At 39.8% G+C, this 27,301-nt stretch overlaps 1 protein-coding gene and 2 long non-coding RNA genes across 4 annotated transcripts in view; 2 read left to right on the forward strand and 1 right to left on the reverse strand.

Moving 5' to 3' along the window:
• Window positions 1-26,462, reverse strand: part of LOC116731335 (CMP-N-acetylneuraminate-beta-galactosamide-alpha-2,3-sialyltransferase 1-like) — a 101,395-nt gene extending 74,933 nt beyond the window's left edge. Inside the window, exon 1 of one of the 2 annotated variants that reach the window (XM_032581065.1) lies at window positions 26,068-26,462. The gene's annotated coding sequence lies outside the window, so the exon portion shown is untranslated. Of the gene's footprint in view, window positions 1-25,930; window positions 25,962-26,067 lie in introns of those variants that run through there. The other variant, XM_032581066.1, reaches the window with a different exon arrangement.
• On the forward strand, window positions 12,685-14,491 carry LOC116731337 (uncharacterized). Its single transcript, XR_004341576.1, has 2 exons — window positions 12,685-13,393; window positions 13,470-14,491. It is a non-coding gene; the product is annotated as an uncharacterized LOC116731337 (long non-coding RNA).
• Window positions 20,456-22,024, forward strand: LOC116731336 (uncharacterized). The gene is made up of 4 exons (XR_004341575.1): window positions 20,456-20,573; window positions 21,398-21,539; window positions 21,639-21,711; window positions 21,895-22,024. It is a non-coding gene; the product is annotated as an uncharacterized LOC116731336 (long non-coding RNA).
• Window positions 26,463-27,301: the final 839 nt, after the last annotated feature.

The following is a 27,301-nucleotide window of genomic DNA, read 5'->3' on the forward strand; positions in this document are numbered from 1 at the left end:
TCCAGCAACGACAGAGGTGATTTTTAGAAAAAAAGGGATGTCTGAATAGGATATGTATTTACATCTCACTAGGACTGTCACTATAAAGTCTGCTGGTGGATGAACTGTCCCAGAAATTATTACGATAACCGATAATATTGTCGTTTTGAGACCCTTTTCAAGCAATATGTTGATATTGGCATAATAATACAAGTTTTCCCTCTCAAAGTCAACTACACTTTCATTTTGTAAAGAACACTCAGGACTGGAACTGGAAGCCATTTTAAATATCCAAAAAATAATAAACACAAAAACAATCGATAAAACAAATTAAAACTACACAGAACCGAAACGACAAAAACGGATTGTAAACAAAATTGCCCTACAAATAATAGGACAAAAATTATCAAGCTCATTTTAATTGGTCATGCAATTAATTGATTTGTGTTTTTATTGAGTCACTCTCACAATACTCTCAAAACTGAAATTGTACTTCCACTGTCGTCCACCCTTCTGATTGGTAAACAGCATAATGGCTACATTTTGCATTTAAATCACAGGCTGAAAAACTTCCTTCCATCTCCCATGAATAAGTTCCCACTGCTGCCCGCACCTCTAGATTTGTTGCCACGATCTCACCCCAGAAGTGTTGTGCATGCTAAAGCAGTTGCTGAACTCTCACTCTATCATGAATAAAGAGGAGTGCATTGCTTTCCTGAAGTCCCCCATAAAACCTCTCCAAAAACCGGCAAAGACAAGGCCTCTCTAATTCATTGGCAAAATACCAGCAATGTAGTGGCCTAAAGGCAAACATTAGAACGACCTACGAGACTCTGTTTAGAGAGTTTTGTTCCTCCCCCTCTTTCAATTTTTAGTATTCAGGCGGCTGCTCCAAAATAGTAATAAGTCTTGACCCCGGGTCACAACACTGCCGAGGCAGATGGTATAGGAAGATTCATAATAAAACCAGAAATGCTGAACTCTGAAACTGCACCGGACAACATGACATAACACCTGTTATGAACATGAAGAAGTCTTTGTGAATGGTTATGACTGTTCATCATTCGGTAAATAATGACACTTTTAAGGCAAGTTTTAATACAACTTTATATGTGTACTTTTTTTTACATATATAGGAACGTCAGGGCCTCCACTGCACAAAGTTTTGGGGTAAATTTGTCTTGATACTTGAGGAAATTGCTAAAGCGGTCATCCTTGAAGTGCTTTCCTCACTGAGGTATAAAAATTTCCAAGAAAATTTGAATTCAGCCAGGCATTTCATAGACATTCTGATGATGGGGTATGAATCATTTGGGTTAATACAGCAAACCAAAATTTTTTAAATTGGTTTATAAAATTGCTACGAGAAAAAAAAAAAGCAACTAGTTAGCCAGAAATCCATGACCTTGTTTAGCTTTTCCACAGCAAATAGTGTGGCATAATGGTCCAAAAAAACAAAACAAGAAACAGAGAAAACTGAAAAATACAGATATCTACACACCAGGAGAGACTAAATTAAACTTTTTCCCTCCTTCTAGAGTCCAAGTATAAAACAAAATGTATTTAAGGGCTAAAACAAACTGGATTTCTACCCCTTTAAAATCATATTAGATTTTTAAAAATAAGATGAAGCTTAGTCTTCAAATTTCCCACAATGCACCAAAATAACAGCAGCGTTTATCTAACACCAACAGCCCTAAATCCTCTGATCAAGTAACGATTTCACACATCTTGAATATGATCCGTTTTTAAAAGCCCCTGATGAAAAAATAAATAAATAAAAGATTCCCATTAATGAAAACCTAAACGCAATAAATAAATGTAATCAGACTGCTGGTTATACGGCAGCAGGATTTCATCCAAGTCAGGAGAATCCTTTGAGAACGACGAAGGCTGCAGGAAAAAAAAAAAAAGAAAAAGCCAATCAGGTGAATCCAGGAGGCCAGCAGCGATATTAACAACTATAGTGTGAGCTGGAATCCCGCTCTCATTTGCATGTTCTCAAGGTTTCTGTCCTGTGCAGTCAAGTGGCAAGACAGACACCACTTCTCCCTAAGAATAACACACAGTCCGTGTTAATTATGCATGGATACGCACTCACTCTCTCCACATCATCTGCGAGGGGCGAGCGGGGTTAGAAAGTTTGAGTCTTAGCTTTCTGGTTTTAATTCCCAAAGGTTACATGCGGAGTCAGATGTGGCTGTTTCACATGGGGCAGTTTCAACTCAATTCTCAGGCCGACTCAGGATCATTTCCACACCTTCAGCACAGCTGCAGAAATCAGAGGAGTTCTGTTGCACACAGCAGCTCAGGATCTAATGTAGATTTTTGTTTTAAACGGTTTTATGCAAAAACAACTTGGACTATGAGGACCGTCACTATCAGAGGAATAATCAGGAATAAATGTGCTAGGTGTCTGTCAAGGATTTTTTTTTAAATTAACAATATTGCCATCGGTTTCCATTAAGGACTTAACCCAGATGTACTCATTTATAAAATCTCAGATACAGAATGGCTATTGACATTTCCAAAGTGTATTTTTTGCATTTTTCAGCCACACAGAATCCTTTCATAGCACAATCAAATATCCATGTTACCTTCAGTTCTTATAAAAATGCCATGTATAAAATTTGATGTAAATGAAATTTGACTTCCTGATTTAACACTTTGAAATTGGGTCTCTGTCTCTTTAAGAAGCTCCTGCTCTTTCTGAAACTCTACCTTCATATGCAAAAGTCATCACAATATGGCTCCTCTATCAACCCTTTAACAAGGTTTTTACCAGTGTTACACTGACAAGCAGTTCCACCAGCCATTTGCTAATTGCCAGTGGCTAGTTTGAAGGAGCCGAGTGGAGTGAGGGCTGCTCTGTGAAGCAGAAGCTCAGAAGAAACTAAAGCTTTGGGGAGAAGCTGCCCTTTGAAGACGGTGCTATATCCTCCCAATTTCAGCAATTAAAAAAAAAAAAAAGTTCACTTTTCAATAAAAAGTTTTTGTGCTAGGATAAGGTGTTTTTTTTTGGCTGTATCCAAATTACTGTATTTCACAAAACTGCAATAGAAACATTTTTTCCACATCACACCAGTTGTGATTAACATCCAGATGTTACTACAGGCGGACGAGATGAAGACAACAGGAAGTAGTAGGAGGATGATGTTTTTTAATAGCTTATCGCGTGAACAAACATTCTTGTGTGATTTTAATTGCGTTTCTTATTCAATGGGAACTCTGCAAATGCAAAAATTAAATTTTTTCCCCAACATTAGCGGAATATCTGCACAGTTTTGCGCACATTTGCAATGGAACTACAGCCAGTGTCTCCTTACTCTCTCAAAATCTCCAAGCCCGAGTTCTTGCCTTTACCACCCCTACAAGCTGCTGTTCCTTCTGGCCATTCAGAGCAACTGATGCTTTTCAAAGCCACTCATGAGTCCCAGGAGCCTCCAACAGGTTCCTGGGCTCCTGCTGCCTCAGGCATCAATGACCTTAACGACACTTTGACAGTGAGACCTATTTGGAATGATCCCCATTATTATGGTATTACATATGTCATAAAACTGTCCAAGTCATTTTTAATTTGACATAGACTTCACAGTATGCAATCTGTTGAGCACACAGTAAAAAGAAACAATGGACTTTGCACATCTATTACTTAAAGAGGCGCCGAGGGGAAGAATGGACCAGTCTCAGTCCTAGAAAGCAGTGAAACCAAACTCCCACACACTGTTAAATTCGCAATATTTAATATTCAACAGTTCTTCATAGAGCAAACACGTTCAAAAAATTTTACAGAGCAGATGCAGAGGTGACAAAGAAAACTGATTTGAGCGATCTACAGGCCCCAACAGGCACTCATCACAAAGGTAAAAACAACTGTCTGCACGAGGAAGGAAACCGTACCGTACTTCAGGATTAATAAATGAAATGAATGGTTCTGATGCACAGTCAGAAACAATTGTGATGGAACGCTTACGGCAGAGACAAAAAGCGAGATTAAAACGGTAAATATATTAAACTTTCAGGGATACACCAACCACGCTTTCCCTGGTCGATACCGATCTCTGGTTTGCATTGAGGTCTGGTCTAGACCTGTGATCTTTTTGTTCCAGGACAAGAACACATAAAACCAGAGAATGTGTTGCTTTTTTCAGCCTGATGACCAGTATTTATTTCCGTTTTGTCGCCGTTTATTTCTGGAGGTAAATTGGAGGAGATTGGTCATGTGGTATTTGTTTGGTCATGTGACAACAGTTTCTTTTCCATGGATCATATAATTGCACAATTTGACATTTTGAAAATAAACTTGTTTCGAAAAACCTGTTCTTCAATTAAAAAATTGCTTGGCAATAGGATGAGGTGTTTTTTTTCTAGTCACATCAAAATTGGTTTATTTTGCAAAATTGCAATGGAAACACATTTTTTCCCCCCCATCGCACGAGTCACATGATCAACATTCGGATGTCACCACTGGCGCAAACCACGAACCAGACAACAGGAAGTAATTGTAGGATGAAGGCACAGGATGCTGTTTAATTACTTTTTGAAAAAAAAATTCAAATGTACAAGCATGGACCTAAGAGGAGAAGCGAGCAGCACATACGTTGGTGTGGCAAACGTGAATACGTTTGTTCACACAAAACAAGCGTGAACAAACCTTATTAAAACCTTATTTTAATAAGGTTTCCTACTTAATGGAAATGCTAAATTGAAAAATTGTGTTTTTTCAACTTCAGCAGGACACCGACAAAGTTTTGCGCACATTTGTAATGGAAAAGCAGCTATTGAGTAATGCAGCAAAGGATTGTGGGGAATTTCACTGAAGCAGAGAAGCAGTGGTGAAGTCAGCAGTGCGGCAGTTCCCCTCCTCCCCCAAGTTGACCAAAGGGTAGTGGAATATATACAATACATATAAAATATTGGATATCGATATCAGCTCAAAGTTTCAGATCTGTACTCTCTACTAAGAATTTTCTAGATCTGAAGACTGATCGATGTAAGGAAGTCATTTTCTATGTGAATATCTTCAGGCCACTTACAAAAAGAAAAAATCTACTTTCTCTTTAATATTACACACATCTGGGAAATGCATTCAATCTATCATTCTATTTTATAACACTTGATTTATTGAACATAACCGTTTCAGACTTTTCTGCGTGTGTGGATTACTTGGATAGTTACCGACCTCTGCTGTTGATGTCAAAAGCCCCATCTATCAGAAACATGTTGACTGAAAGAAACATTGACATGTTTATTACCACCAGATTATTTTCCCTGGTGAATAAGAGCTGTACTGTTTGGGCTATAATAAGAACAGTGTAGGTCTGTTTCAGGGTCACATATAGAGCTGTAGCTGTATAGCATTTCCCCCCCCCCCCCCCTTGAATATAATGATAATTAGCTGCAACCATTTAAACACGTCTAGCACCACAGCAGGTGCGTCAACACTTCCACCTGTTGTTCAGAGTCTAAAAACAAACACGCTGTCTTACAGGAAGCTTTGACGTTTCCAATTACTGTAGCTGCTGCATGGTCACCAACACCCCATCTAAAATACCATGCAAAATGGAGAAATGCTAAACAGGCAATCACTTTGAACAGTTCGGTAGTGCTGCAAATAGACACCCAGAGCTAATGGCCCTGGCTCATAGTGTGTAATCTGTGCACATTGTAACCCTCCATAATGAGCCCCAAGACACTCATGGTACAGCAACTGGATAAACGCGAGAGTAAATCAATGATTACAACCAGAACAGCTCGTAGAGCGCAGTCATTTACATTTAGCGTGTGCTGCTAAATGACTCGCGCTATGCAAAATCGGCAGTAATTAGTCTGTTAGTATTAGGAATGTCTATGTGCAGATGGGTGGCTCTGAGTGTTGAGATGTTTCCATTACCCTCTTCAGCGAAAACAATCAAAAATGATTGAATCTTCCATCCTGGATTTGAAAAAGAAACATCAAACCGGCTGAGACGTAAATTCTATGAATTCCAAAGAAGAGTGGATGGAGAAACCCTCTGATACAGAATATTAAAAAAATAAAATAAAATTAGAGAGACGGTTTTTGCATTAGAGAGACGGAGAGATCTTCACACTGGCATTAAGAAACCATAAAACGAATGTTTTTCACCATTACCGGATTGAAGTCTTTTCATTTTACTTCATAAACACGCTGTCATAAATTAGACGTCTCACATACACATATACACGCATACATACACACACTTTTTTTTTTTTTTACTCAGTATGTTTGCAAAGCCAAATTAAAATTAAGAAATTTAATTTAATGGGTTTTCGGTTCGGCCTTCATGGCAGTAACTTAGAAATTAGAAGGCAGGCTGTGCACGTCTGATATCCCTGCTGTATCCGGCCGAGCCTGGCCACATGCACTCCCACAACTGTTTGCACAATTGAATTGATGAAACTAATTATTCATAGACGTTGTAGAGGCCGATTAGGATGTGTGCGGTGCACTCCTGAAGACCTGTGCCAAGTCTGATTTGTTTCAAGGACTACGAAGAAAAAGGACACTAGACTGCAAAAGGAAACAGAAAAGTTATGATAGTTATATGGAGTCTAGAGGATTGCATTGTGTGGGGGATGGGATACATTTCCACTAGTTTGGCATCGTTTTATAAGGTAAGACTTTTCACAAGTATCTATGAAGATTATGATTATTCTAATGATCAATGCGTCGTAGGACGTTGTGTTCAGCTTCTACCTTTAAAATCTGATAGAAACTGATTGTTTAGACAATAGCCTCAGTAGAAAATGTAGCAGGTTTCAGCAAGTCAAATTTAAGACTTTTTAAAACCGTTTATATGCCACCTTTAATAAAATTTAAGGCGTTTGATTTAATTCATTTAATTAATATTTCCAGCTGATTTTTAAAAAATTATATTTAAAAGGGAAAGCTGTGAACGTCTGATCCTCAACACGAGCGACTGAGTTTGAATATTGTGTTGGCAAACAAAAATACCAATTACTTCTGGCTTATGATAATAAAAAAAAAAACAACAACATATGAACGGTACAGAGGCTTACACAGGGAGGTGATGAAAAACTGAGAATATTTAGTGCTCAGTACACACACAATTAAAACTCCACTCCACCTTTGGCACTTTTTTTCTCCCATGTAACAAAAGTACATATCACCGAAATGATTGAAAAGTGGTGAAAGCGTAACCAACAGTTATTATTCTTAGAGGTGCCGGTACTTGTGACATCTAATCCACACTGACAAATGTAATCAGAAGAATTGTTTTTTTCAGAAATGTAGAAAAATGCTGAATTTCTGTTTAAACCCAACACTGTTTAAAAGCAACAAGCATAGTGTTTCAATGTTTCTCAGCAGTTTAATCTGCTTTCAGTTGGTTGTCATGGACGAATAAGCAAGAGCTCTAGTTTTTCTCCAGGTGAATCGGCAGCTATCCTCGCTAGCCGCTAGCATTAGCTTGTCAGGTTCCAAATCTTACAAGGAGCTAAAGCGTGGAAATATAGTAAGTGCAAACAGCAAATACTTCAAACGCACTTAAATTTTTGTGTGTTTTTTTTTCATCATTTTATATCTTATTTTGGTTAATAACCTTAGTTTGAGTAGTCAGCAACATTTTACTACTTAGCATAATAAGCTTTAAAAGGAGTAGTAGAAGAAAACAAGCTTGGTCAAATGGAGTCCAAACCCAAACTTGCTGTGTAACAACAAATTAGAAAGCATCTCAGAAATGTTTCCTAAACTGTAAAATATAAGCAAGTTGATTTCTTGGCGTTCAGTTTTTATGCTAAAGTAAGCCCTTCTCATCCTTACACCAGCTCAGCATTAAGAGGTAAGGTTTAGGTCAGCTGTCTCATTTACCACAAAATAAAATAAATTACGTCTTATTTTCATCAAAGCAAGATACATAAATCAAATTAAATACTAAAATGAATTCATACTCTCATAAAAAAACATCATAAAATGTGATAATGGAGCATAATGACATAACACTTAAACCTTTTTGTTGTTTAGTTGTCTGAATAAACTGCTCATTAGGAACCTGATTTTTAGGTTTAGCCTGTTTCAGGTATTCTAAGTGAAGAGAAGAACCGTTGAGCGAAAATAGTATTTACATTTTGTTTTGCTCATTATTCCTGAGCCGGCCCTCAGAGCAAAATGAAGCTGCACTCTGTAACTGTGTGTCCAGTCAAGGAGAAACGTTCACTGAGCAGAACTGCTGCTTTCCGCACCACATTTGATTAATGGAGTGTTATTAAAACTGGTTGCAGAGGGGTATTAGCGGAAGTAATAATTGGCTTGTTTATTGTGATTGGGCTGTGAATGCCAGTTCTGTTTTTCCGTCTGTGTAAACCTGCTATGAAATTCGGCAAATTATAGAGTTGTGCAAGATATTTGCTGCCCATTTTCTCTTTTGTCACTTCTAACATATCCCTGCTAGGTAGCTGGATTTTTCCCCATCTTCAGTGGGTACATGCAAATTTGTCGCATTAACCCAGAACTGAACAACGTTTGTACATTTTTGTGGAGATATAGGTCTTAAATTCCATTCATGACGGTCTTAAAATGTCTTAAATTTGAGTTGGTGAAACCTGGGAAAAGGTCATCTACACCTGGCGTGTGAAAAAGGTCTTCCTGTTAAATTATAAATTAACTAACCTGAATTGAATTTCACTAGCTATTCCCAGCCCTGATTACTGCCAGCAAAAAAAGAATCGAGAAATCACTGAAATGAACCCGTTCGGCAACATGAAGTAGGCTATAAGCATCTCAAATACAAACCTAGCATACCTCGATCTAATGAAATTCAGGAAAGGATGAAGAAATGTTATTGTCATCTGTTTTTCTTGAAAGAGTTCTGGTGTCATTGCTAGTAAAGAGGAGAACCATTATTCACAAATGGAGAAAACGCAAAACAGTAGTAAGCCTTGTCAGAAGCAGCGGGCAAACCAAAATTACTCCAAAAGTGCATCAACCACTCATCTAGGAGGCAACAGAAAAGACCCAGAACAACATCTAAGCACTGCAGGCCTCACTTGCATTAACGTCAATTGACTGATTAAACAATGGTGGAACATTTTGGAAGGTGTGTAACCTGTTGCATATCAATCAATCAAAATGAAGTTTTATTTGAGTAGCACATTTCAGCAACAAGGCAGTTCATAGTGCTTTACATCATAAAAACACAAAAATATAATTGAAACATTACATTTGTTGTACCACATATGGTTGTAGCATACGTGGTACAGCACAAAATTTAAGAGAAAACAAATATATCAATAGTCAAACATGGTAGTGTGATGGTCTGGGACTGCTTTGCTATTCTGAGAACTGGACAACGTGATGAACTGATAGACTCATGAATGTTGATCTCAACCAGAAAATGCTAAATAAGAATTTCCGACCAACAGTTTGTAACCTTAACCTCAAGAACATTTGGGTTATGCCGTCCGTTTCCTAAAATATGATCTACTGTATATGGTTAGAATGATCAATTCTAAAATGAAGAGCGGGCCAAAATTCCTCCAATGTGAAAGAGGACTGATAGATGGCATTTTTCCTTTGCAAGAGTGGCACAGCAAGTCCTTAGGTTTAGGAGACGATCACTATAGGTAGGTATGGATAGCTTTTTTTTCTCACCTACTGAATTTAATCAAGTTTGCTTTGTCTGATTAAAAATTTTGTTTTGTGATCAGAAACATGTAGGCAAGACAAAATACTAAATTTAGAAAGTGGCAAATGTTTTATCACTGAACTGTAGACCAGGGGTCTCAAACTCCAGTCCTCAAGGGCCACTGTCCTGCAGTTTTTAGATGTGCCACAGGTACAAAACACTGGAATGAAATGGCTTAATTACCTCCTCCTTGTGTAGGTCAGTTCTCCAGAGTCTTGCTATAGACCTAATTATTCTATTCAGGTGGTGCAGCAGAGACACATCTAAAAGTTGCAGGAAAGCGGAGCTCGAGGACTGGAGTTTGATACCCCTGCAGTGTAGACTATATTAATTCTGGCTGATTGTAAACCGGTTATCAAATGCAGAACACAATAAAAGTATCATTTATGTTTTAAGAGTGCACTGAACATACCGTTTATTGCATTAGGTGACAGGCTAAAACACATGCCGCACAAGCTCAGAGTCTGAGCTCCACAGAAAAACAAAAGCCACACAGCCAACAAATCAGACAAACCCACACCGTCCTCTGCTCCGTTGTCTGCTGACACACTCTACCCAATGCTGCCATCATAATACTGTTAGGAAGCAATTTACAGATTTGTCTCCATTCAGCCCACCCATCAAGACACGGTACTGACCGCAAGTCTGATTTACACGTTCAACTCCTATCGTGACGAAAGAACAATAAGGAGACGTCACAGTTTGGGAATCGGTGTGAAGTTCGGAGGCATGGGCGCCGGGACCAAACAAAGCCATTGACTTTTCGGGATACAGAAAGACAAAAACCTTTTTGTCCTACAGCAGCACAGAGATGCATGGTGCAGTTTATCAGAGATTTTCCCCGTGTCATCCTCGACTCACTCCTGTCTGGCTCTCTGAACGGCCGACAGATTGTGATATCCAATAAATCAAGATTTACTACTGCCACGGGTGAATAATAATAACAATAATAATAATAAAAAGCAACATAAGTCCTAATAATACGTGGGCGAGTCAAGTCTCTATTCAGCTGGTCCTGGTGTGGGTTTTCCAATTCAGCGTGTAAACAAGCTGCACCATCTCTTGATTAAATCACTTCCTCAGCACAGCTTCCAGCGAGGCTCTGCAAATGCAACTGCATTTCACCAACTTCTGCGAAAACCTAAAGCAAGAACTGCTTTTAAATGTTATTTGTCCCTGTCTAAAATTGCAACTAATCTCATTACTCCCCCCCCTTAAGCTTTGAACAGATTGAATTAAAAAGCTGCCAGTTACAGGTTATTCCACAGGTTTAACGTCGTTTTAATTCACAGCGCAGGTAAACAAACCTTGGGAGGCTGAACAGGATGTCACCGAGCTGTCATCCCCTGGGTCTTTAGGAAACTGCAGCAGAGGAGGAGTGTGCCTGTCCTGGTGTGTGTGTGCGAGTATTAAAAGATTACACTAATTTCTATGGAACACTAATTTCTTGCATTACGTTGACTTCAAAAGGCATGCTTTAAGCCTCAAACGGCTTCGGTTCGCCTCCTTGATTGAAGTCAACTTGTCCAGGACGCCGCAGTACGAACCGATGCTCGAACTTTGACTCGTCATCTCCCAAAGACTCTGCTCTTCTACTTACTTTAGCTGGACAGCAAAATTCTGAACTTGTCAAGAAAAACAAACTACGTGTCTCAAAGCATTAAGCTAGCTCAAGAAGGCTAACCATTTTATTCGTTCTAATAAGTAGCTTATAGTTTATTATCATGAGGTTTGTTGCTAATTTTCCATTATAAGACTGCAGAAAATAGCCTAAATACACTGCCTGGCCAAAAAAAAAGTTGCCACCTGGATTTAACTAAGCAAATAGGTACAAGCCTCCTATTGGATAAGTACTGCATAGGCGATTATCTTTCAGCTGGCAACAAGTTATTTAACCCCAGCTGATGCAATGAGTAACTCCTCATTTCTTAAACAACCATGGCAAAAGACACATCCTGTGGTCGTGGAAAAGACGTTAGTCTGTTTAAGAAGGGTGAAATCATTGGCATGCATCAAGCAGAGAAAACATCTAAGGAGATTGCAGAAACTACTAGAATTGGGTTAAGAACTGTCCAACGCATCATTAAAAACTGGAAGGATGGTGGGGAACCATCGTCTTCCAGGAAGAAATGTGGTCGGAAAAAAATCCTGAATGATCGTGATCGGCGATTACTTAAACGTTTGGTCAAATCAAATCGAAGAAAAACAACAGCAGAACTCAGGAGTATGTTTAATTGTGAATGCAAAAGCATTTCCACACGCACAATGCGAAGGGAACTCAAGGGGTTGGGATTGAACAGCTGTGTAGCCGTAAGAAAACCTCTAATCAGTAAGGCTAACCAGAAAAAAAGGCTTCAGTTTGCTAGGGAGCATAAAGATTGGACTCTGGAGGAGGGTCATGTGGTCTGATGAGTCCAGATTTACCCTGCTCCAGAGTGATGGGCGCATCAGGGTAAGAAGAGAGGCAGGTGAAGTGATGCACCCATCATGCCTAGTGCCTACTGTACAAGCCTGTGGGGGCAGTGCTATGATCTGGGGTTGCTGCAGTTGGTCAGGTCTAGGTTCAGCAACATTGTGTGCCCAAAGAATGAGGTCAACTGACTACCTGAATATACTGAATGACCAGGTTATTCCATCAATGGATTTTGTCTTCCCAAATGGAACGGGTATATTCCAAGATGACAATGCCAGGATTCATCGGGCTCACATTGTGAAAGAGTGGTTCAGGGAGCATGAGACATCTTTTTCACACATGGATTGGCCACCACAGAGTCCAGCCCTTAACCCCATTGAGAATCTTTGGGATGTGCTGGAGAAGGCTTTGTGCAGTGGTCAGACTCTCCCATCATCAATACAAGATCTTGGTGAAAGATTAATGCAACACTGGATGGAAATAAATCTTGTGACACTGCAGAAGCTTATTGAAACAATGCCACAGCGAATGCGGGCTGTAATCACAGCTAAAGGCGGTCCAACAAAATATTAGAGAGTGTGACCATTTTTTGGTGGCGACTTTTTTTTTGGCCAGGCAGTGTATATGGTAATTGCAATGTCAAGGTGTCTTTCAAAAGACTAAGCGAGTCTAGTTTAGCTACCTCAAAAAGGCTAATCAGTTTTTTCATTGTAATCCAAGTAGCTTATGATTTATCACCATGAGGTTTATTGCTAAATTTTTATTAGAATACATAAAAATGGGCGTGCCATGAGTCCTCGACCCAGCCGTCGTGGGTTCGATTCCCGGACCCGGCGATATTTGCCGCATGTCTTCCCCCCTCTCCTTCCCCGTTTCCTGTCAGCCTACTTTCATATAAGGCCCCCTGGAGGGGAGAAAAAAAAAGAAAAAAGAATGCATATGTAACAGGTGGCACTATTAGGTGTCGCACTCTCTCCAGCCTGTGCCTCCATAAAAGGGAAGCTGATAGGGTGGTGGCCAGGTGTCAATTTCCTGTGTGTTAGACCAGCTGTGTGTTGGGCCCACGCTGTTTGCTGGCTGTGGTAGGTTGGGGGAAATTGTTTTAAAGTGATTCTTTTAAGTAAGTTGTGCTGATGTGGTGTTTTTATACAGGACTGCATTGTTGATGGTGTTGGCTGGTAGCGTTACCTGGGCGTTCGACACCGCAGGTAGGTTTTATACATTGGTCTTTTTAATCCGAATGAATTGTGTGTTTATATATTGTTTTATTTGCTAGGGTTGTACCACATTGGATACACCAAGATTTGATTTGGAAGTGTTGATTTATGCAATGCAGGTAGGCAGTGTTTTAGGTTGATTTGATTAAAATGATTTAATACGCATTTAGTAATTTTTGTGTTTTTGTTTCACAGTTTTTGCACTGCCTCCTGCTGTCCTTTTAGCGTTTGTTTTTTTTCTTTTTTGTTAGTCCGCCCAGTTAGGATCATTTTTTTGCTTGTAGTACTTGTGAGGGTGGGCTAACAACTTTTTCATTCATTTTGTTTATTTTGTTTATTTTGTGGCACTTCCCTGAATACTTACATCCTGTTTGGTGTGATCCCTATGTTGGGTTGACAACGAACGGATAAAGCTAGCGGGGAATCCTTCATGTATTCAACAATAAATATCAATAGTTGACTTAATCCCTGTTGTTGATTATTACGCTTTGGCTGGTCTCAGCTATAACACATAAAAATATCAAATACATAATCATTACAATATCAAGGTGTGTAATATCAATGCAAAGGATCTCCAACATTCACAGGGTTAGGGACCTCAGAAATCTGCTAACAGCCAAGATCCACAAATAACTGAATCCCTCTAAAATACCTACAAATACTTGTGTTACTAATTCAAACACCAAATATCCCTTAATATGCATTAATACGCAAACCGTATTCGAAATATTGAAAGAGCTGACGTCTACGGTGCTCTTCTTTGCTCCCCGGGGTTACAGCAAATAAGGAACGCGACGAGTAAATACCAATCCTGAACCGGCGACTGTACAGACATCACCCAATGGCATTTAAATTAGCATTGAACATAAATATTTCAGCTGTCCAAGTAGCATTTTCAATCAAATAGTTTTCATATAATCTATAAAAAAAATAAAACAGCAAATAGGCAAATGTTTCCATGAGTGAGTTGGAGGGATTCAACAGATTTATGTTTGCAGGCTAAAAAAATTAAAATCTCAGGAATGAGCACTCTGGATGTCAATAAGGTATATTTAGTCTGATGCAAGTCATCTAAGGTAACAGAGATATATTTGCTGCAATTAGTTAAGAAGCAAAAGGAGAAAAATATGGATTTATCCCTGATATCATTACAGCAACATTGCCATAGCAATAATCTTTTTTTTTTTTAAGCCAAATTCATCTTTTGGCAAAAAAAAGAAGAAAGACTTGAGTCATTATGGAAGGTGACAATATGTAGGGAGAAACTGACAGATGAAATACTACATGCTGATTGTTTCTCTCTGTTTGACAAAAGGATAAAAAAAAAAATTGGTTGAATTTTTCTCTTCTCCTAACCTCTCCTTCCTCAAAATTAAGTCCTAATGGTGTGAATTAATCCATAGAAAATGTTCTTACTCCTGACATCTAAGGCTCAAGCTGATTTTTAATCAGTTTCTATCTCAATTAGGCCTGTCACGATAGCAAATTTTGCTCAGCGATTAATTGTCTCAAAAATTATTGCGATAAGCGATAATATTGTTTGAAGACCTTTTTACACTGATTTAATGGAAATGACATAATAATGCATGCGATTTCCTGCCAAAGATAGATACACTTTATTTTCAAAAGAACACTTAACACTTGAGCTGATAAACAAAATAAACAAAACAACCAAAAACAAAAATAAAATGGATTCTCAGTCTCCATTAACAAAAAACTCACTTGAAAAAAAAAACTAAACAACATAAAGCCAAAGTGGAAATAAATACTGCATTCAACCAAAAGAGTGCAGATTATGAAGTCTGTATATTATGTTGCCCTTCAGTAATAATTAGATTTAAATAGAGAAAATGGGCACATCGACTACCTGATGCAATAGTTCACACTACATGATTTTTTGCTGCCATTTTCCCTCATACAACAATCTTAGACCGTTGGTCTTTCTAAGATTGTGTGGTGTGTTACGGTAGATCGTCGTTGCCGCTCCTATCCAAATCAGGGGTTTTCCCCGACTGGGAGCTTAACGGAGCCTCTTGAATGTGACAGGTAGCCAATCAGAAAGCGATGATTCTCCTCAGCGCTTTCTGAGGGGAAATTACGTCGGGGAATCCCGAACAGCTGACACGGCGCAACCCGAAGTCCAGCGGACATTGGAAACAACATTAATGTTTATTCAACATGCAAAGAATATAGAAATGACAAGGGGAGGAGTTGGAGCGAAATTGCTACCGCAGTTGATAAACCCGGTAACTTTTCAGCTGTTCTTCGTTAACGTGACGTAAATAGGTTCTAATGATTTTCATTCAGGCAGGACTTTACGCTGACACTAGCCACATGCATTGTAGGTAGATTGTAGTAAAGCATTGATTAATGCCTGGTTTTAAAATGAGTTCACTGAACTTGTAGCCATTATTTTGTGCCCATTGTTGGACACCACACGATCGAACCGTTATACCTAGGATTTCTGTCGGCTAATGTGTGATCTGTCAGGTTTTGAAAATGGGCCGACAATCGGCCGACAGCTCTAAGATCGTGTAGTGTAGTGCGCCTCTCTGTCACTTCTTTGTCCTTTTCCTCTTTGTGTTTCTCCCATTTTGCTGCGTTTCGTCTTTGGAGAGGGCGTCCCTGCATGAAGCCGAGGTCGTCGGTTTCGCCCCCAGCGCTTGTCGAGTTGAAGGCACGGGCCAGGTGGTATGCAGTTTCGACTGCCAATTAGAGCGGTGACCATGTGAGAAGTGGCCCGAGATAACTTCTAATTACCAATGGACCTCGGAGGCATAACAATTAGCTTCGCCTTTAAATAAACCCAACAAGAGCAAACCCATAAAGTCCGCTGCCAAAGTCCGTTTTCCTCCGTTTCAGTTTGCAAATATAACCCTGCAGAGAACCTTACGTGGCCTTGCTGAGCGTCTGAAGTGGTGCTCATACGATATCGAGTCCCTATTTGAGTGCATTTATTTTCTTCCCCTGACAAGGTCACCGAGACTGCCAGTCTGTAACGATCACAGTGATGAAAATAACTAGCATGGAAGACGTTTTGCAGTCATGAAGACACTGAAGGAAAGAGCAACACACTCGGTTCAGAGTGCAGAGCCCCGTAAAAGTATTCACACCGCATGCGTCACATCACAACCACAGGGTTATGTTTGATGCTCCAACACAAAGTATTTGTGAGGAAGAAAAATTTTAACTTATACAAAAACACGTTACAAAACCATGCAGTTTGTGTTCTCAGCCCACTTAACTCTAACACCCCTAAATAACAACCAGAGTTGTTATTGGCTTTGTGGTGACAGATTTTGTACTTTGGACTTATTTACTGGAAAAATTAACTTACGAAAATGTTTTTATCATCTTGATCTTTGGTTGAAATGTGTTCAGAGGTTGCAGATGCAAAACCAGACGTGCATCAGACTTTATCTTTTTATGTACGCTGTTGCTTGAGATGGAAAGTTCTTTTAGGGAAGTGTGAATTTGTGTACGTGACAAGCTGTACAAAAAAAGCGATGTATGCACATGTTTCTTCATTCTCGTCTTTTCTCAACAGTCTAAGCTTGTTGACCCTTGAATAAAATATCTTAAAGACAAATGCGCATTTCTCTGTATAACTGATTCAGTGTTTCTACCTTTCAATAAGAGAACTCTGATGTGAACCAAAACAAGCAAACTCTGGTCCACATAAAAACCTGAGTCTCCGTTTGGTTTAAGTCACCTCTGGCACCGTTTGGATGCATTTTTGAACTCAAAGTGGATCTGAGACATCTCCAAAAGCAGAAAGCAGACTACAGCGCAGGGCCTTCTGGGTAAATACAACCAAAACAAATGCAAGAACCTAGTGCTAGAGGGAGAAATGGCTTGTCCCGAGTCAATTGTTGATGAAAGATAAAAGCCAATTCCTGCAACTGCTAAAATTTGATACTACTCCATTTTTGTCTCTATTTTGTGAAGAAGGTCGTTGTGCTCAGTGTCTTGTTCTATGATTTTCATGTTGTTTCCCTTCAGTGATACTTGGGGCAGCGCCACCACAAGTGAGAGAGTAAACATGTTTCTTAAAGGGTTTGGTTCATTTGACAATCTACCTGAAAATGTAAAATGTTGCAACTTTGGTCCCCAACTAAACGCAGTCCACTGAACAGACACCTAAACAAACGTGAAAAATCAGAGAATGAACCAAGATTTCCACACTTACTTAATTTACTATAAAGATTGACCATCCACGTGAGAGGAAATCAAGTTAGAACAATTATTAGTCACGTAATTCTACAAGGAAGAATCTTGAGAAAATGTCAATGTTCAAAGAAAGACATAAGTCTTGTTTGCAATTTGCCAACAAGTCATGAAGGAAACTAAGCAAATGAGAACAAAATTGAGCTCTTTGGCATGAGGGAGGATTAGTTCTGCCAAAAACTAACCCTATCCTCACACCTTCCTCATTCCACCATTAGTTGTGGTAGCATCGTGTAGAAGGTTTTCTTTCCTTCAGTAGAGAGGGGGTTTGTCAGTCGACGGGGAGATGGACTGACATAAAACAGACCAATCCTGGAAGATAACCTGTTATAGAAACTACAAAGGTCTTGAGAATAGGGTGGGCATTCCTATTCTAGCACAACAACAATAAACATGGAGCCAGAGCTACAATGGAACGATTTAGATTAAAGAATAAAATAGAAGATTTTGATTGGAAATCGTGTTAGCACCTTTTTCATTTGTGTCATCGTATTGCATAACATCTGACATCGAGATGTAAATACTTGTAGGTACTGCAAGTGCCTGGGCCAAATAATAATCAGCTCAGCAAATTAACAACTTTCTCAACAAAGATCTAATCAAAATTCAGATCAAGAGGAAAATAATATCTCTTGTTGTGGTGCTAAGAGGGATATAACATGGTTTTTACATACAGCGGAAGCTGGCAGTGGTCATGCTGTGCTTCACCAAATGGCACCTGCCAATAAGCATCACCAAACGAGCCACCGCCGCCGCCAATAAAACGCCGCGCTTTAATCTGGCGAGCCTAATTGCAGGACCGACGTGTCGTCTCAACATGGCTGATTGCGCTCGGGAAAGATTAAGGTGGCAATTGTGGGGATTCTCGACAGGCGGAAGACGACGGACTTTAATTGTCATTTAGCAATCATCTGTGATAACTTCACGACTCAGGGAAAATGTGGCTGAGGACGTTTTCCTTTTCTTGTGAAATGCCTTGCATTCCCCGCAGAGTTTGTGCAGTCTGCTCAGGTTTTCAGAAAGGGTAAAAAAAAAAAAAAAAAAGACTATTGCTGAGGTGTTTCTTGGAAAACAGCCAGGACTGTTAAGTGGAAACAGAGGGCAAATCAAAAAGGCAGAGAGATGTCCGAAGGGAATACTCTGAAGGAAGAAAAGACGGTTTGTGACTGAGCCAAGAGGCCCCAGTGCAGGACAACTGTTGGTGAAATATACTTGTACAAGCAGCAGAGGCTTGCCAACCACCAAGCCCCCCTGGAGCCTGGAAACATTTTTCTGCTGCAGCCTCGGGTCGAAGACCTACAACTGTAAAACCGCGCACTTAAAAGGCTGATTGGGTGTGTGGTGAGCCGGGGGGATTCCTCTGTCTGAGGCTGAACGGCAGAACTGAATAACTGATTACAGCAAAGCCAGCGCTGACTTGGACTCAACCTTCACGCTTACGGCAGCCAAGGACTAAAGGAAGATACCTTACAGGAAAGCTCTTAAAGCAGGAAGTCGGATCGTTATGAGAAACTTGCGGAAACGTTGGAATGAGCCGTTGGGCACTCACGTGTGGAATACTTTCCGTTCAGCACCGGCGCGCTTTGAAGTGGAAATGGCGGAGTCGCCGCTAGAGCGGTTTCATCAGGCCTTGCCTCGCAATGCGTCTTCGTCTGGCTGGCAGCTGGTGAAAGTTGCCATGATTCACTGTGACGTGCGGTAAAAGAGCTTGAGAAAAGGATTGCCATTCAGAGGAATTACATTCCCCTCTGGATTGAAATCTTTAGAGCACTCAGGAAAGACAGGACTAAGTCTGGCTGAGGCAGCAATTATCAGCAGAGCCTTCCTCTTAAAATAGTTTCCCCCGTCGCATGTCACGTAACCAATTGCGATTGCCAATAGAGAAAACAAATATGCATCCAAAATTTGGTTTGCAGCAACCCCAGGGATCACCCTATAGTTTTCACAATGGTCACATTTACAAATGTGAGATTTTAGCACCAATTATGCAATTGTAAAACTCTTGTTAATTTTGGGTAGATGTTCATTCTCTACTCCATAGCTCTACCAACGTTAAGTTCTCAGCCTTAGAAGTTCAGACTTTAGCAAAAAACAAAAACCTTGTCAAAGAGTACAATTATATGAATCCCATGGAGTGACTCAAGCAGCACAAATTCAGTTGTAAAGACTGTAAATCCATAAGACGTGCTAAACAGAGATGACCCAATACTTAATTTTCAAACTTGATATTGATACTAAAAAAATATACTCTACACTGTTTTTGATATTACAGTAACATTTTTTGAACGCACATGCTCTCTTTCTTTTTAGGCAAGAGAAAAAAAAAATATATAATTAATCTTAATATCCAGAAAACTCGGTGCTGGGGCGCGAGGACAGTCCACCTGCAGCGTATCGTCGTTTTGTGATAAATGTTAAGTTACAAAAATTTGGAGTTGCACGAACAGGCATCATAATTCTAAAAATGTGCAAGACCAATGGGCAGGTGTAGGGACCGTGCCCAGTTCAATGCGTATTTGTCCCATATGTACAGTATATCATTCTGTGTTTATATTTTTCAATCCCAGTTTGAATACGAATGATTTGATTAACCTTTAACATGCCTGATTTTCCCCAACTGTGGAACGATATTGATAATTTTATTGTACTCTACTGTCCTTCATGAAAGTGTGTATACCTTTGAGTCAGTTGTGCAATTGTTTTACTTTATTATAGCTGCTTTACTTTAGTGTGTGCTTCCATTTGTCTGTAAACTTGCTATTGACAACAAAATGAAATGGAGGCAAAAATAAAAGATCCTTCTATAATAAATTAGAAACATAAGCTTCCTTTATAAAAGTCTGAAAAAGAAGAAATACACAAATTTGGCCAAAAGTTAATGAGTCACTGGATCGATTTGATGCAAATTAATATCTTTAAATAGTTCTTTTTAATAGTAGGGGAGAGCGGGGTATTGTGAGACACCCCTTATATCTAGGCAATGGAACAAAATTATGGTCATGTGACCATTATATTTACAAGCCCCTCCCATTCTCCCCTTGCCAGGAAGGTGAACTTGGTGCTGTTGCTGTGGTAAGTATGTTTTTTTTCATAAAAATGTGTTTTTTGCACGTGAAAGTAAATTTTCTAGCTATAAACGTAATTAACTATTGTGTCAAATCAAATTAATTCAGGTAGAAAAATTTATATCATGCATGTTGATGAACTTCCAACATATACAACCATGTGATTGATGCTAGTTCAAGATTAGCCTGACTTGCTAGAGATGTTGTTTTTTATAAAATGGTGGCTGTGGGGTTAAATGAGACAAATGCCGTGGGGTAATGTGATACACTGTCTTACGTTACCCCATCATGAAGTACAATTTAAGTTTAGTCTTAAACATATTTAGTGTAATATTACATTACATCTGTTTAATTTTTATGTCATAACCATTGTAGAAAAGCCATCATGCCAAGAAAGTACACCAGGAAAACAACCTGGGGACAAACACCCCTCGCAGAATTGGAGAGTGCAGCTGCTGAGGTCAGGCAAGGAAAGAAGTCTTTAAGAAAAGCTGGAAGGGACAGAAATATTGACAAGACAACCCTACAAAGATTCATAAAGAAAAAAGAGAAAGGGCAAGTAAAATCAGTAGCCTGGAGTGCAGTAGCTGAGGCAAAGAGAATATTCACAGATGAGATGGCGGAGGAACTTGCTAAACACTTGAAACAACTAGCTGACCAGTTCCACGGCCTTCCTCCGGTTAAGTGCCGTGAACTGGCATTTGAATACGCAAAGAGAAACAATATCCCTGTTCCAGCCAATTGGACAGAGAAACAATGTGCAGGTATGCTAGGGTGTGCAAGTGATCACAAGCTAAATAATAATCTTATAATAAATTATCTACTCTCTAGGAATAGAGTGGTTTCGGAGGTTTCTTGCACGTTGCCATCTCTCTGTCCGAACTCCAGAGGCAACATCCCTGGGAAGGGCTACAGCCTTCAATAAAACTACAGTAGGGGAGTTCTTCGACAATCTGGCTGTAGTGATGGACAGGTGACACTTTTTTTGTTGCAAATGTTTTAAGTTAGCTTTACCCGTAAGATTTGTTTTGAATTCTGATAAGGTTTTTTTTTTGCCTCTCCTCTTTCACAGGCACACATTCCCTCCACACATGATTTACAATGTAGATGAAACCGGCGTCTTTAGAGTTCAAAAGCCATGACAGGTAAGCTACACATGATACACAAGAGAGCACCATACTGATATTGAGTGGATTGTGATAATAACCAGTGAACCTGTGAGCTGGAAAAATGAATGGAATGAAATTAAATACAATGTACTTTTAGACCAATAGTAACCTACTGATTGTACATTTGTCACTGATTCTAGACTTTCTATCTTGATTCAGGTTGTGACAGAGAAAGGAAAAAAGCAAGTTGGTTCTATCATATCATCTGAGAAAGAAAATGATGTGGCACATGTTCCTAAAGGTGATGTTGTGAAAAAGCTGCCTCAACCTAATAGGCCTGGAGGAACCACACGGAGAGAGCAACTCTTCACCTTTCCCTGTAACTTTCAGGGCTGGAATGTAGAGTAGGCATTGTCATTGAGTATGAGAGGCTGATGTTCTAATCCAGGTGTGTCCAGCCTCTGTCCTTAGTCCCAAGCTGTTCTAGCTGGTTATGATAATCCTATTTTCTGAGCCCCAGTCTGTAGTGTGTTCTAGCTGGTTCCGATTATGGGTCCATGTTCTGAGACCCAGACTGTGAATTAGCTGGTCTTCTTGTACTTTGCTCTTGAAACCCAGATACTAGCTAAAGGTCCTGTGTTATGATTCTAACACTGTGAATGTTAATTAAAACATTTTGAAGTATATTATGTTGTATTTGATTTACATTTTAATACTTTGGGTTACTTTCAAGTGCTAACTATAATTAACCAATCTTCATAACACTGATCCTAATCTGACATTTTTTTGTTTTTGAAGGTTGGGTTGTCAGTCAGGATTCAAATTGTTACAACATGTGTTATGGTAGTATTAAAGTGGAAAACGTAAGTGTATCAGTTTACCCCCAAATGGTTCAATTTACCCCATTGATTTTTCTGGTCTGTCTAACTTTACCCCTGATCTGGGGTAAAGTGAGACACAGGACCACTTTTTTTAAAACAATCATATTTTCATTGTCCTTTGTCTTGACGATATTCTGATAACTTCCATAGCTAGGAAACATCCCAAATTAATAGGAAATGTTTACATTTTACTGATACATCATTTTACCTTGCCTATAGCGAAACAAATGTAAAAAATGGCTCACATTAACCCACTCTCCCCTAATAGTAAATCGAGATACAGTGAACCCTCGTTTATCGAGGGGGTTGCGTTCCGAAAAAAACCCGTGATAGGCGAAATCCGTGAAGTAGTTACCTTTATTTTTTACAATTATTATACAGCATAATTAAATACTCTACATTGAAACCAAAGAACAAAACCTGTTTTCAGGCCCAAGCATTTTTTGAAACAAACATAACGCTTTCTTACAAATAACTACAGTAAAATAATCATTGTAATCATCAATACGAAGTACAGTAGGACAAATTGTGACTCGCGTATTTCACTGTGACGCTGCAGCCTGACTCCGCTCTCTAGTGGCTTTTTCTTCTGAAGCCTGTGGGGCAGGTGTGTTTTTTCGAGAGAAGAACATAATTATCGGTAGTTGTTGTCGCTCTTTTTTCTTCTGGACAAAAACATTTGCAAAAATTTGCCAAGCTGTATTACGTATATTTAAATACCGTAACGTTATTGGCACACAGGTAGAGAAGAAGGGCGTAGACTGTTTAGCCAATCAGGACGCAGAACACAATGGACTGTGAAAAAAAAACAAACAAAAAAAAACAGCGAGGCCGTGAAAGGTGAACTGCGTTATAGCGAGGGTTCACTGCAATTATTTTTGACAACCCGGGTGCTGACTATATTGGTTTCTAGCTGTAAAGCAAAATAGCGGTTGTACAAGTTGAATTTTGCACCAATCTTAAACGAGGGGCAGCAGTAGTAAGAAAGCTCCCAAAATCAAATTCTGCTTAAGGCCCCGTACAACTCTGCCACCACCCCTCCCGGATGCTCTAAACACTTCAGCTCAGCTACCCAAGGTCATCTCATCCAGTCAGATTGCAGAACTGATGAGCCAGGGCCTCTGCGCCTTTATTCCACCGGCTTGTTGCTCATAAAAAAAAACTAGGCAACAAGCTGCGGATGCCTTCATTAGGAAATGACATCTCTGGGATCACAACAAAACTCCAAGCCCATAAACTTGGAATTTATCAACACATGGGACACTGCAGGCCATGAAAGCAAGACTGATTAATGTTTACGACATATTAAAAAATATATCAAAGGAAATCTTTTTGTTGCTCTTAATGAGCCTGCTGCCAGGGGACTATCCAGCTCCTGTAAAGTGTTTAGTGCGGAGATATCTCTCTTCTGAGCTCGCAGTGTGCTGTAAATTCAACAGTTGCACAGGCTTAAACCAAAGGAAACACAGCGAACACTGGAGTCAAAGAGGTATGGTTTGCTCTAGTTAGAAAGAAACACTGAGGGTTCCCATGCAGTTTGGAACTGAGAATGTATTTTTCAGGTCTACACAAGTAAGAAAGAAAATGTAGAAAAACCTGCATTTCCAGATGCAAATGCTATAAATTTCTCAATTTTTCTATTATCAATCCATCTTTTTTCTCTCCTGCATATCTGAGATCACGTCAAGAAGCCAACAGGTGTAGGAAGGACACCTAGGGCGCATTCACACCAGTTCTGATTAGTCTGCTTTAATCGAACTCGAGTTTGGTTGCCTTGAACGTCCGGCTCATTTGGGGAGATGTAAATGCGCAATCAAAACTCTGGTGCGGACCAAATAATAAGCGAACTCTGGTCCTACTAGGTTTGTGGTGCGATTCGAATGCACATGTGAATGCCAAGTGAACTGGAGACTCCTCGAGAAGCAGGAGACAAACTGCAGGGCAGGACATTCAGGTCAAATACAACCAAAACAAAGTTGTGGGAGTATTGCAAGTAGGAGAATTAGCTTGTGGTGTTTTGCCAAAGACAAGAAAAATCTTCAACTGCTAAAATGTGACACCACTCCATTCTTCTTGTTACATTTTGTGAAGGAGGAAGTTCCACCTAGTGTCTTCTTCTGAGGTTTTTATTTTGTTTCCTTCAGTTATTCTTGGTGCAGCGCCACCAGAGACGAAGGGGGCTGGCGGGAACAGGTTTCTCAATGTGGCATGTATGCAGAAAAACTCTTAAGGTCCAAGACATCCTGATCACATGACACAACCACCACAACTAATTTCTTGGATGACTACTTTTTACCTGTACCTGATGCTGAAGAATTGCTACTCGTATTCGAGTACAATTTCTGAGTATTCTAGCCACCTCTGCATCTAACAGAAGAAAAGTATTAGCATCAATTTATTCATCCGCCCGTTTGTCCCTCTATTATTCCATCAGTGTGTCCATTCATCCATCTCGCCTTCCTCCTTTTTACCTTCTAGTTTTTGGTATTTCCAGCTGCCTTCACATAAAGCCTGAACAATTTAAATTCCAACAGTAAACTGTTGCATTTTTACATCGAGCATAAAAGGATTGAGACAAATGTCAACTTGAGAATGTGAAAGAATAAACTTGATAGAGGCAATGCTGCATATTTTGATATCAATCCGATACCAAGAGGTATTGCAGATACTGATAATACCAATAATTATTTAAATATGATATCTCATGAAACTTCTAGGACAGAATTTAGATAAAGTATATAGATAATCTACAAAATATTTTGACAACATATTCCCATGATAAACAGAAAAAAACCTGATTTGTGTGCATTGTTTTACAAGTAAACAAAATATTTTTTTTATCATGATTTATGAACAAATCAAAATCTTTTTTATGGGAGTCATAAAAAACTAGAATGACAAAATAATTTTAAAAAAATCAATAGGGAACATGACACTAAAGTCTCATCTTAGTATCAATCAGATACCAACTTGGTATCGATATTATCAATATTTTGGAGTCACCCACCTCTAATTTACGATGTGAAAAGTGTGCAGGTAAACCGAAATTATTTGCTTTTCTTTAAAATAACTTCATCTGCCTATAAGTATACGAGTAATTAAAATAATAAGCACATGCTTAGTGCAGGCTAAATACAGGTGATAAAAAAAAGCACGAGGCAAACATGCAGACAGCGCCCGCACTGGGTCTTTAAAATTTCTCATCTGCTCAGATCGGCCAGGAAAGTTACAGTTCAACACCTGGTCATCCTCACTAAGACTTTAATCCCGCGTGTTCACCTCTCAGTTTAACGCAGCCAGCTTAGAAACTATAATTAGAAAAGAAGGTGATGCTACCAAAGTGTCAAAGCACGCGTTCTTGTTTCGGTTCTGACCTGAAGTCGCTCCGGAGCGGCGAGCGGCGTCTCAGTTTAACGCAGCCAGTTTAACGCAGCCAGCTTAGAAACTATAATTAGAAAAGAAGGTGATGCTACCAAAGTGTCAAAGCACGCGTTCTTGTTTCGGTTCTGACCTGAAGTCGCTCCGGAGCGGCGAGCGGCGTCCCGGTACTTGTCGGCGTGCCGTGGCCGCCGGAGGCTGCGCGCGGAGCGGACTGGTAGGCGCGAGTCAGCCCCGCCGCGAGAGCTCCGAGCGAGAGCACGCGCTCCGAACTGCCTGTTTGAATGGTAAGTTCACTCCCCCGCGAGGCAGAAGCAGAAGCAGGCTCCTCTCCTGTTATCCGCGAAGGTTGGAGGACGGCAGAGAGCGGTGAAGTGCGGGGCTGCTGTTCCCTCCGCTCCCAGGCAGCGAGTGGCGGGCGGGTTAGTCCCTGAAGGCTGACCATGAGGGGCACGACGCCGCTACGCCCCTCAGCATCCTCACCACTCACTCACATCTGATCGTTCAGTCAGAAATCCTCCTATTTATCCACTGCCCAGATCATTTAAAAACAAACCCCACCCGGTCTACATCACCCGCAGCTGATTTCTAACTGAATTTGCTTCATTGGTGATACTTTAGTGACAGTAACCTAAAGAATAAACTGTGTGTATTTGTAGTGCCCTCCCTCCTTCCACCTTCACGCTATCGCTGCAGCTGTTTTCCATCAGTGCAGCTGACTAATAGGATAACAGAGGTGACTGGCGGATTAAAGGCAGCCAGTCTAAGCAAGTAAACTCCACCAAGCTAATGACACTCAGTCAGAGCAGCCTGAGGTCCTGCAGGAGACGGACCTGTTGGGCTGGCCGGTGTCACCAGCAATACCAATTTTATTTATTTATTTTTGTTCCTTTATGTCCTGAATCTATGAGGGGAAAACTTAGTTTTTTCTTAATGGATGCTACTGCTACTGAATTAATCATATCAGATTTGATTTGATCTGTCTGGAGTGTAAAACTTGCACCTTCAAGGTTTTCGGTGGAGAATATGTGAGATGTTTTTAAAGAAAAACCGAGACGTGTGCTTTGGCAAAGTGGGCATTGCCCGAGAACGTTTTCCACTTTTTCTATAGCTATACAGCCACAAACCTCACTGTATTTACTGGAATTTTATTTTAAAATTTTGAAGATGGTTAAAAAAAAAAAATTCATTAAAATCTGAAAAGTGTGGTGTGCATTTATTTTCAACCCCTGTAAGGTGGTAGGTTACTCTTTCAAAGTATGGTATGTCTGCTTTCCAAAAAGGTGAAGAAAATATAAGTTAGCTTTAATCTTAAGGTGAGAAAAATCATATGATATTATTATTATTATTATTATTATTATTATTAA

Source organism: Xiphophorus hellerii, chromosome 13 (genome assembly GCF_003331165.1).
Source record: "Xiphophorus hellerii strain 12219 chromosome 13, Xiphophorus_hellerii-4.1, whole genome shotgun sequence".
In the NCBI taxonomy this organism is placed as follows: domain Eukaryota; kingdom Metazoa; phylum Chordata; class Actinopteri; order Cyprinodontiformes; family Poeciliidae; genus Xiphophorus; species Xiphophorus hellerii.